The 13,103-nt window shown below is 36.1% G+C and overlaps 1 non-coding gene across 1 annotated transcript; it reads right to left on the bottom strand.

Annotated features, from left to right (window-relative positions):
- Positions 1 to 12,436: 12,436 nt before the first annotated feature.
- On the bottom strand, positions 12,437 to 12,567 carry LOC141420134 (small nucleolar RNA SNORA2/SNORA34 family). Its single transcript, XR_012444820.1, has one exon. It is a non-coding gene; the product is annotated as a small nucleolar RNA SNORA2/SNORA34 family (small nucleolar RNA).
- Between the last annotated feature and the right edge of the window lie 536 nt (positions 12,568 to 13,103).

Genomic DNA, 13,103 nt, shown 5'->3' with positions numbered 1-13,103 from the left:
AAACACCACGGAAATCTAGGGAATTATCAGAGACTACTTCAAAAGCCTACACTCTAACAAAATTGAAAATCTTGAAGAAATGGACAGATTTCTAGATACTTATGACCATCCAAAACTGAACTAAGAGGACATTAATCACCAAATAGATCTATAACACAACATGAAATTGAAGCAGCAATAAAGAGTCTCCCAAAAAACAAAGGTCCAGGACCCGATGGGTTCACTGCTGAATTCTATCAGATGTTTAAAGAAGAACTAATACCAACTCTCCTTAAACTGTTCCACAAAATAGAAAGGGAAGGAACACTGCCTAACTTATTATATGAAGCCAATATTACTCTCTCTCATCCAAAAACCAAAGACACCTCCAAAAAGGAGAACTATAGGCCAATTTCTTTAAAGAACATCAATGCAAAAATCCTAAATAAAATAATGGCAACCAAATCCAACAACTCATCAGAAAGATCATAAACCATGACCAACTTGGCTTCATCCCAGAGATGCAGGAGTGGTTCAACATATGCAAATCCATAAATGTAATACAACACATCAATAGAAGCAAAGACAAAAACCACTTGATCATCTCAATAGATGCAGAAAAAACCTTCAACAAGATCCAACACCACTTCATGATAAAAGCTCTAAGAAAACTAGGAATAGAAGGAATGTACCTCAACATTGTAAAGGCTATATATGACAAACCTACAGCCAACATCATACTTAATGGTGAAAAACTGAAACCATTCCCTCTAAAATCAGGAATGAGACAAGGGTGCACACTATCCCCACTCCTATTCAATAAAGTACTGGAATTTCTAGCCAGAGCAATTAGGCAAGAAGAAGAAATAAAAGGAATACAAATAGGTAAAGAAGCTGTCAAAATATCCTTATTTGCAGATGATATGATCCTGTACCTTAAAGACCCAAAAAACTCCACCCAAAAACTCTTAGAAACCATAAACAGCTACAGTAAGGTGGCAGGATACAAAATTAACCTACAAAAATCATTAGCTTTTCTATACACCAACAATGAACAAACTAAGAAGGAATATATGGAAACAATTTCATTCTTAATAGCCCCCCAAAAAATCAAATACCTGGGAGTAAATTTAACAAAGGATGTGAATAAGCTCTACAAGGAGAATTACAAACCCCTGAAGAAAGAGATTGAGGAAGACTACAAAAGATGGAAAGATCTCCCATGCTCATGGATCAGTAGAATCAACATAGTGAAAATGGCTATACTACCGAAGGCAATCTACATGTTTAATGCAATTCTCATCAAAATCCCAATGACTTTCATCACAGAGATTGAAAAATCTACCCTAAATTTCACTTGGAAACACAAGAGACCACAAACAACTGATGCAATACTCAGCAAAAAGAGCAATACTAGAGGTATCACAATACCGGACTTTAAACTATATTACAAAGCAATAGCAATAAAAACAGCATGGTACTGGCACAAAAACAGACATAAAGACCAGTGGAACAGAATAGAAGATTCAGATATGAATCAACACAACTATGACCACCTCATTTCTGACAAAAGGGCCAAAAACATATGATGGAGAAAAGACAGCTTCTTCAGCAAATGTTGCTGAGAAAAGTGTTTAACCATCTGCAAGAAACTGAAAGTAGATCCATGTCTATCACCCTGTACTAGTATCAACTCAAAATGGATCAAGGACCTGAATATCAGACCTGAAACTCTGAAGTTACTACAGGAAGGATCAGGAAACACTCTGGAAATAATAGATATAGGCAAGGACTTCCTCAGTAGAACCCCACCAACCCAGCAACTAAGAGAAAGGATGGACAAATGGGACCTCATAAAATTAAAAAGCTTCTGTACAACAAAAGAAATGGTCTGTAAGCTGAAGAGACCACCCACAGAGTGGGAGAAAATATTTGCTAGCTATTCATCAAAGGACTGATAACCAGAATATACAGGGAACTTAAGAAACTAAACTCTCCTAAAATCAATGAACCAATTAAAAAATGGGCAACTGAACTAAATGGAATGTTCTCAAAAGAAGAAATTAAATTGGCCAAAAAACACGTGAAAAAATGCTCACCCTCTCTAGCCATAAAAGAAATCCAAATCAAAATCACACTAAGATTCCATCTCACCCCTGTTAGAAGAGTCATCATCAAAAACACCACCAACAACACGTGTTGGCGAGGATGTGGGGAAAAAGGAACCCTCATACACTGCTGCTGGGAATGCAAGCTGGTGCAACCACTCTGGAAAAAAATTTGGAGACTTCTTAAAAATCTAAACATACACCTGCCATATGATGCAGCAATCCCACTCCTGGGGATATTCCCAAAGAAATGCAACACAGGTTACTCCAGAGGCACCTGCACACTCATGTTTATTGCAGCACTCTTCACAATAGCCATGTTATGGAAACAACCAAGATGCCCCACTACTGATGAATAGATTAAGAAATGTGGTATTTATACGCAATGGAATTTTACTTAGCCATGAAAAAGAATGAAATCTTATCATTTGCAGGTAATTGGATGGAACTGGAGAACATCATCCTGAGCGAGGTCAGCCAAGCTCAGAAGACCAAAAATCATATGTTCTTTCTCACATGCACAGTCTTTAGATCTAGGGCAAATGCAGCAATGTTGTTGGAATTGGATCACATGACAAGGGGAGAGCACATACAGGAGATAAAGGAATAAGTAGAAAACACAAAACATGAAAGTATTTGATGTCCCCACTCCAGAGGAGCTAATACAGAAACCTTAAACAACAGAGGTTATCATGAGAAGGGGATCAGTAACCAGTGTAAAGATCAATTAGAGATGAATTAATATGGGTCATATCACATGTGTACAAGCAATGCTAAGAATATTTCTGTATAGCTATCCTCAACTCAACTATCAAAAATGCTTTGTTTTCCTTATTAGGCTTGTGTCTTTTCTTCAACAAAATTAGTGATAAAGGCAGAACAGGACCTGCCTGGAACTGAGGGGGGCAGGGGTGGAGAGGGGAGGGGACAGGGGCAGGGGGGGAGAAGTGGCCCAAACAATGTATGCACATGTGAATAAATGAATAATTTTAAAAATAGTATTCTAGAATGGTGTCTTAGTAATATACAGAAGAATTTCAAATAATTAGGAATATATGGTAGACATGTAGACACCAGATGTTGGTCATTCATTTTGAAATCATGGTAGAAAAGGAAATAAAAATAATTTAGGACTATAGCTATACAAATAATAATATGTTTGCAAGGAATTAGTCATATATCTTCCAAGTTTTAGGAATATTACCTTTATCCTAGATTTATGGGATATTCATTTATCAATTTTTTCACTTAATTACTACCCTAAATAATATTTGTATTATTTTAAAATATGCAGTAAGGCTGGACATTATGATTCATGTCTGTAAACCTAGCTACTCAGGAAGCAATGGTAGGTGGAACCCAGTCAGAGGATGTTATAGACAAAGTTAGCAAGAGATCCCATCTGAAAAACAAATTAAAAACCAAAAGGACTAAAAAGCAAAGAGGGCATGGCTCAATTGGTAGACCACTAGCAAGCTCAGGACCCTGAGTTTAATCCCCTGTATCACAAAAATAAATAAATAAATAAATAAGCAGTAAATATCTCACTCATCTAGATATAGTAAAGTTCAAAATAGTGAGATGTTTTTTAAAAAAACCATTGAGCAATACTATAGAAAGTGGAGAGATCTCCCATGCTCATGGATTGGTAGAATCAACATAGTAAAAATGTCAATACTCCCAAAAGTAATCTACATGTTTAATGCAATTCCCATCAAAATTCCAATGACATTCATTAAAGAGATTGAAAAATCTACTGTTAAATTTATATGTAAACACAAGAGGCCACGAATAGCCAAGGCAATACTCAGTCAAAAGAACAATGCAGGAGGTATCACAATACCTGACTTCAAACTATATTACAAAGCAATAACAATAAAAACAGCATGGTACTGGCACAATAACAGACATGAAGACCAGTGTAACAGAATAGAGGACCCAGATATGAAGCCACACAACTATAACCAACTTGTCTTTGAAAAAGGAGCTAAAAATATATGATGGAGAACTAGCAGGCTCTTCAACAAAAACTGCTGGGAAAACTGGTTAGCAGTCTGCAAAAAACTGAAACTAGATCCATGTATATCACCCTATACCAAGATTAACTCAAAATGGATCAAGGATCTTAATATCGGATCACAAACTCTAAAGTTGATACAGGAAAGAGTAAGAAATACTCTGTAGTTAGTAGGTATATTAAGAACTTTCTCAACGAAACTCCAGCAGCACAGCAACTAAGAGATAGCATAGATAAATGGGACCTCATAAAGCTAAAAAGCTTCTGTTCATCAAAAGAAATGGTCTCTAAACTGAAGAGAACACCCACAGAGTGGGAGAAAATATTTGCCAACTATACATCAGACAAAGGACTGATAACCAGAATATATAGGGAACTTAAAAAAATTAAATTCTCCCAAAACTAATGAACAAATAAAGAAATGGGCAAGTGAACAGAACTTTCTTAAAAGAAGAAATTCAAATGGCCAAAAACACATGAAAAAATGCTCACCATCCCTAGCAATAAAGGAAATGCAAATTAAAACCACACTAAGATTCCACCTCACCCCTGTTAGAATAGCCATCATTAGCAACACCACCAACAACAGGTGTTGGCGAGGATGCGGGGAAAAGGGAGCCCTCATACACTGTTGGTGGGAATGTAAACTAGTACAACCACTCTGGAAAAAAATTTGGAGGCTACTTAAAAAGCTAGACATCGATCTACCATTTGATCCAGCAATACCACTCTTGGAGATATATCCAAAAGACTGTGCCACAGGTTACTCCAGAATCACCTGCACACTCATGTTTATTGCGGCACTATTCACAATAGCCAAGTTATGGAAACAGCCAAGATGCCCCACCACTGACGAATGGATTAAGAAAATGTGGTATCTATACACAATGGAATTTTATGCAGCCATGAAGAAAAATGAAATGTTATCATTCGCTGGTAAATGGATGGAATTGGAGAACATCGTTCTGAGTGAGGTTAGCCTGGCCCAAAAGACCAAAAATCGTATGTTCTCCCTCACATGTGGACATTAGATCAAGGGTAAACACAACAATGGGATTGGACTTTGAGCACATGATAAAAGCGAGAGCACACAAGGGAGGGGTGAGGATAGGTAAGACACCTAAAAAATTAGCTAGCATTTGTTGCCCTTAACGCAGAGAAACTAAAGCAGATACCTTAAAGCAACTGAGGCCAATAGGAAAAGGGGACCAGGAACTAGAGAAAAGGTGAGATCAAAAAGAATTAACATAGAAGGTAACACACATGCACAGAAATCAATGTGAGTCAATGCCCTGTATAGCTATCCTTATCTCAACCCGCAAAAACCCTTGTTCCTTCCTATTATTGCTTATACTCTCTCTACAACAAAATTAGAAATAAGGGCAAAATAGTTTCTGCTGGGTATTGAGGGGGTGGGGTTGAGAGGGAGGGGGGTGGAGTGGGTGGTAAGGGAGGGGGTGGGGGCAGGGGGGAGAAATGACCCAAGACTTGTATGCACATATGAATAATAAAAGAAAAAGAAAAGAAAAGAAAGGTGAAAAATTAAAAAAAAACCATTGAGCAACTTTTATTTAAAGGCAATTCAGCAACTATGACTATTATTTAGTAACTACTTACCAAAGATACATTCTTATTAAATATTTTTCACAATTAATTATATAGTGAGTTACAAAATATCCTGGTTTACATCCTATTTTTATTTAATGGTATCTATTTAAGGTATACTGTAATGTTTTGATGTACATGTAGATAATGTAGTGGTTACTAGAGTTAAGCAATTTGACATAGCCATCATTTCATATAATTTTCCTTTCTGTGCCAAGAGCACCTAAAACCTACTCTTAGCAAAAGTCCTGAGTACAATAAAATATTATTAAATACAATCCTCATATTGTACATTAGATTCCTAGATTTGCTCATCCAGCACATCTACTGCTTTTTGTCTTTTGATCTCTATCTTCCCATTTCCTTAACTTCCCTAACCTATTGCTTTATTCTCTATAATTGTGTATTCAACACTGTTTAGTGATTCCACATGTAAGTGAGATCATGAACTATTTTTCTTTTTGTTGTGTCTGGCTTATTTTACTTAGCCTAATGTTGTTTAAATATATCCAATGTGTGGCAAATGATAAGATCTCTTTTTTAAAAAGCAGAATAATAGTTCATTATATATAATATATATTTTATTTATATTTAATTATAATACCGCAATTCATTCATACATCAGCACACACTTTATTTATTTTTTTTCAAAAATGACAGCAGACTTTTATTGAAAATAATGTAAGCCAAAGACAATGGAGCAGAAACAGGGTGTGGGAGAAAGTAACAAATACCTGTCAACTAAGAATTCTATATCCTATAAGAAAAAAATTCCAGACACTCAAGAGCTGAAAGACTCCAATAATGTCAACTGCATGCTGTAAGAAATGTTAGTGGAAATTCTTTTTTTAATTATTGTTTTATTATTCATATGTGCATACAAGGCTTGGGTCATTTCTGTCCCCTGTGCCCACCCCCTCCCTTACCACCCACTCCACTCCCTCCTCCTCCCCCCCACCCCCTCAATACCCAGCAGAAACTATTTTGCCCTTATCTCTAATTTTGTTGAAGAGAGAGTATAAGCAATAATAGGAAAAAAGAAGTGTTTTTGCTGGTTGAGGTAAGGATAGCTATACAGAGAGTTGATTCACATTAATTTCCTGTGTGTATGTTACCTTCTAGGTTAATTCTCTTTTGTTTTTTTTATTGTTTTATTATTCATATGTGCATACAAGGCTTGGGTCACTTCTCTCCCCTGCCCCCACCCCCTCCCTTACCACCCACTCCACCCCCTCCCTCTCCCCCCACCCCCTCAATACCCAGCATAAACTATTTTGCCCTTATCTCTAATTTTGTTGAAGAGAGAGTATAGGCAATAATAGGAACGAGCAAGTGTTCCTGGTTGAGATAAGGATAGCTATACAGGGAGTTGACTCACATTAATTAGGAAATTAATACATGTGTGTTGCCTTCTAGGTTAATTCTTTTTGATCTTACCTTTTCTCTAGTTCCTGGTCCTCTTTCCCTATTGGCCTCAGTTGCTTTTAAGGTATCTGCTTTTGTTTCTCTGCGTTAAGGGCAACAAATGCTAGCTAATTTTTTAGGTGTCTTACCTATCCTCAGCCCTCCCTGTGCAGCACACACTTTAGTTGTTTCCGTATCTTGGGTATGGTGAATAATTCTGAAATAAACATGGAAGTGCAGATATCTTTATTAAGTAGCGATTTAATTTCCTTTGGACATATACCCAGAAAATGAATTGCTGGAACATATGATAATTCTATTATTAATTTCTTTTAGGAATCTCCATATTTTTTCCACAATGGCTGCATAATCTACACCTATAACAAAAGTATACAAGGGTTCCCTTTTTTAATTCCCTTGGAAACACCTGTCACCTCTTCTTCTTTTGATAATGGTCGTTCTAGCAAGTGTGATATGGCATCTTATTGTGTTATTGCTTAGCATTTCCCTAAGGATTAGTGAGGTTGAGCATGTTTTTGACATACTCTTTGGCTATTTTTATGACTTATTTTGAAAAACGTCTATTTGAGTCCTTTGCTTATTTGTAAATTGTGTTAATTTATTTTTCTGATAGTGAGTTCTGTGAGTTCTTTTTATGTTTTGGATATTAACCCTTTGTCAGATATATGGTTTGCAAATATTTTATCCTGAGCCAGTAGGCAAACTATCTCATTCTGCTGATTATTTCCTTTGCTTTGCAGAAGTTTTTTAGTTTGAATGCAGTCCCATTTATTTATTTTTGGTTGTGTAGCCAGAGATTTTGGTGTCATATCCAAAAAATCATTGCCATGACCAATGTTGAGGGGTTTTCCCTGTCCTATTTTCTTCTAGGAGTTTTATGATTTGAAGTCCTATGCATGGGTATTTTACCATTTTGAGTTGATTTTTATGAACAGTGTGAGGTAAAAGTCTAATTTCATTCTTTGTCATGAGGAAATACATGTTTCCCTCCACCATTTATCAAAAAGACTATCATACCACTACAATACTGTTTTCATTACTATAGCTTTCTAATATAATTTAAAATCAGGAAGTGTGATGCCACCAACTTTTTCTTACAATTGCTTTTACTAATCAGGGACTTCTGTGATTCTATTTGAATTACAGAATTTTTTTCAATTTCTCTGAAGAATGCCATTGAAATTTTGATAACAATTGTATTAAATGTATATATCACTTTCAGTATCATGGACATTTTAATAATAGTAATTCTTCTAATCCATGACATGGTTATCTTTCCATTTATTTGTGTCTTCTGCTTCTTTCATCAATGTCAAAATTTTTAGTATAAAGATCTTTCATCCACTTCATTAAATTTATTCCTAAGTATTTTACTTTTTTGTTGCTATTGTGAATGAAATTATTTTCTTTTATTCAATATTTTATTAGTATATGACAGTTGTACAGGGGGTTTCATTGTGACATTTTCATATATGTGTACAATGTGCCCAAATTTGGTTTATTCCCTCCATTATTCTCCCTCTTCTCCCTCCCCCTTCTTAAAATGACTTTGACAGGTTTCAATGTCCCATATTCATACATGTGTTGAGAATACATCAATCATACTCACCCTCTTTTACCTGCTTCATTTACCCTCCCCCTCCCATTATTGCCCTCCCCTTAACATGACCTGTCTTACATTCCTGTCCTTCTTTGTTTAAGCGTCTGTTCATTGTTCAGTGGGGTTTTTGCCTTGGTATTTTACCTGTAAATATATTGTACTTTAATTGGTCTAACTCCCTCTATTGATCTTCCTTACCCTTTTCCCCCTACCATGTATTGTTCCACAATTTCATTCCAGGGATTCAGGGGATGGTTCAACATACTCAAATCAATAAATGTAATACAGCATATAAACAAAAGCAAGGACAAAAATCACATGATCATCTCAGCAGCTACAGAAAAAGCCTTCAACAAAATTCAACATTCTTTCACGATAAAACTTCTAAAACTAGGAATAAAAAGAATGTACCTCAGCATAATAAAGGTTATATATGTCAAAACTATAACCAATATCACACTAAATGGGGAAAAACTGACACCAAGACAAGGGTGTCCACTCTCCCCACTCTTGCTGCTCTGGGGAAGAACAGCAACTGGGGTCAGCTGAAATTCTGTTCCCACAACCAAGAGGGCACAACAGCAACTTGTGTAATGGTGACTCTAGACACTGGGATGGTGAGACACAGCAGTAGATCAGGCTCTGCCAGTCCTGGTGGTATAGCAGCAAGGATCCAAGAATAGCAGAATATGACTGCAGCTTGGACCTATGGAGTGGGGAGCAACACAGCCATTATTCTACTCCCCAGGAAGGATTCTTAGTAGCTCAGAATCCAGGAATCTAATCCAGTTCCAGGAAGACAGGGTGTTGTGGCTTTTTTTGCTAGGAAGAGGAGTGACACAGGCTAACAAGGCTCTATTTACTTGAGACACATGGCACCATATCAGTCTAGACTTGGGAGGCAGCATTGCATAGCTGTGCCAAGCCTCCATCTCTATGGGAGAGAGATGTTCAGGTCTCAGGGGCAGGGTGTAGCAGTAACTGGGATAGGGAAATGGAGGAGCTCTGTAGTAGCTTGCTCCCAACAGGCAGAGCACACCTGTAGCTCAGCTTGGGGATAGTTTATCACCAGATAAGAGGGATTTGGTGGCAGCAAGACCTAAGAGATGAAAATTTGCAGTGGCTACTTGGTCTCTAGAGGACAAATATCCACAGTAGCTCCAGTTCCAAGATGGTACTTGCCATAGCACGCTGGACCACAGGAAGTGGAGTAGCATGTCAGCTCCTTGGCAGGGGCCATATAGCTGTGTGGATTCTGAACAATTCCTTCATCTGTACTCACTACCCACAAAGACTATAAGAGTCACCAGTGGCAAGGACTATAGGTGTCCATGGTAGTGTTGAAGGCTGCTGGAGATCTCCTGCCTACTTGTTTATTCTCCAGATGGAGATATCCTTCCTAGTTCTGAGCTGATCTTGATTTTGGAATGGTTGACACAATCAAGGTATTTCCTTTCTCCCAGCTATGTCCCCATCCTGGGTTTCTATGCACTATAGGATTTCTGTTACTCTTTTACTTTTTTTTTTAATCAAAATGTAGCTGTCTTATTGTTATTTTGGCTGTTTTACTGGGGGACATGAGGGTTAGAAACTTCTAGTTGGCCATCTCACTAATACACTCCTAATTTAATTATCTTAATATAATGACTATGTCTACTAAGTGAGCATTTTCTTCTACTTTTAATTGTTTTGCTTTTTTCCTAAATGGCATGAACCCAAACTATAATTTTCAATAATAAATCATGATTACTTGCTCTGGTTAATAGAGAACATTACAGATGTAAATTGAAAAACATTCTGTGATATCACCCGTTAATAAAAAACCATATCTATATAACACAAGGAATCCTAATTGACCCACTTTACACATTTTATGAATCAGATTGAGCTGATCCACTACCACTTTATGGAAAATCGGTAGTGTAAGAAATGACCATAGAAGTTTAGTTTCAACCTTGGTATTAGCCTGTTTGTTACGAAAGGGCAGAGTTAAATGATGACTAAGAGAAAAAAAAGCATCCTCTTTAAACCCGTGTTTTTTTGAAATAACTGGGACTAGTACTCACAATATATTACCTCTAAAGAAAAGACAAAGATTGTTATGAGTATTTGGTATCTCAATAGATGATGGGAATTTAAATTTTGAGACCCAAGGCAATGGACTACTACTGTCAATTTCTTTACTTGCTGTGCCCAGACTAATAGAAGTTGTAGGAACTGTTTTTTCTAGAAAGACTGGTAATAGCAATAATAACAGTATGAATAGGATTTAAGATTTAATGAGCTTCTCCTGTGTGCAAAGCACACTATTAAGTATTTTAGAAAAATAATTATACTTAATTTGTACATTAGCTTTATAAGGTAAAAAGTATCAACTACATTTTGAAAATGGGAGAAAAAACTTGAGGCTTATGTAGATTAAGTATCTTACCCAGATTTTCCAAGATTGGAATAAAAATGTTGTAGAGATAGACAAACATCTGAAATGCCATACCTTAAATTTTTGGCAAATGTGAAGAATTTTCAGGATTTATAATTGTATTTACTTACCTCTGGGGATTCCAAAAGGTATAATGATAAACCTCTGTGGCATATATAGCTAGAAGATGATGCCAATATTTTAGTTGAGAAATTAGATACACACTCTTAATGAAAAATGACTAAATCAGCGGCAAAATTTTAATAACTTTATATAGTATTATGCTAATTAAAGGAAAAAACAACTCAGTAGAGAAGATTCATTTCTGGTATGGACAATAGTCAGTAGAGTCTGCCTTCACAATGCTCTATCCTAGTACAACCACCTGGTTCAATTCCATTATCTCCTTTATCTATACCACTATAATTGTCTACTTACTGGTCTTTGCCAACTGTCCCTTGTGCCTTTTTGATATATCCTACACACTGTCACTAGATGGATCTTCCTAAAGTGTAATTGCAATCATATCACGCTCCTATATAAAAATCTTTGATGATACCCTACTACTTAAGAATAAGGAAATACCAGCATGGTATTCAACAGCCTTCACAATATTGCCTCAAATAGTTTTTAAGCCTTACCTCAAATCTCTCCTGTATTTTATATGCCACCCAATGTAATTTTTTTATTTTTCATGTGGTATTTGCAGCATTTTCCATACATTTATTCATATATTCATTTAACTCTCATTTTATATTTATTTATTATTTGCTCTTGCCACATACTATGCTTGGTGTTGGATGATACATGAGTGAGCAAAACAGAAATGGTAGATGTCTCATAAAGTTTCTTGATAGAAAAACCTGGACATATTTATTATTTCATTCTCTGAAGTACAGTGGCTTCCACATAACATGTGCTGAAGTAAACCAGTGGTTGTTTAGGACTGAGAATGGGAGATAGGGGCAGAAATTGACTACAGAGGGGCATAAAGAAACATTTGAGCCTGGGCATTGGTGGCTGACGTCTGTAATCTTAGCTGCTCAGGAGACAGATAAAGAGGATCATGGTTTGAAGGCAACCTGGGAAAATAGTTCCACGAGACCTTATCTCAAAAAACCCTTCACAAAAAAAGGGCTGGTGGAGTGGCTCAAGGTATAGGCCCTGAGTTCAAGCCCCAGTACCACAAAAAGAAAGAAAGAAACATTTAGAGTTAATTGAAAATTTCTTTTCTACGTTTAAATATATTCAGATTTTTATTAGCATATATATTTTTTTCTTTCCACTGTTTCCTTCTAATGTATTGACCATTATATTTCCAAAGTTCTGAAATGGCCAACAAACCATAGAAAAACATTTCTTCAGGCTCCTGCTTGAAATGAGCATATATTAAATTGTACAAAGTAAGGGATTTCATCATGACACCTCAATACTTGCATATAAAATAATTTAATCATTCTAAATCTTGGTGTGCCTCCTGGTTATGTGAGTATATAGATTTGTTAAAACCAATCAAACAATACACTAATGATAACTACAGTTTAGGGTATATAAATTATACCTCAATACATTTAATGTATAAAGAAAAATAATAATTGAATTGAAGAAATGCAAAGAAAGGACTGGTTACTTTCAAAGTGAAGATAGTGCTTACTTTGAAGAGAAGCAGGAAGGAGGTTGATATCGTGATGGTGCATATAATGGGGCTTATGGGGTAACTGGCAAAGTTTTATACTTTTGACTTGAGTGCTAGCTATAAATATCCTCCTCTCATAATACTTCATTAAACTATCCATTTTATGTTTTTCCATATCTATGTTTTATTTTATAATCCAAATGTAAAAACTGAATTGAAATAGATTATTATTATTATTACTAAAAGGCTGAAGTGAAGCATTGGACCACAAAGTTATAGAGTGTTAGAAGTCAAAAGAACTTTGGTGATTAACT

This window comes from Castor canadensis, chromosome X (genome assembly GCF_047511655.1).
Source record: "Castor canadensis chromosome X, mCasCan1.hap1v2, whole genome shotgun sequence".
In the NCBI taxonomy this organism is placed as follows: Eukaryota; Metazoa; Chordata; class Mammalia; order Rodentia; family Castoridae; genus Castor; species Castor canadensis.
This window is presented reverse-complemented; position numbering and strand designations above follow the sequence as displayed.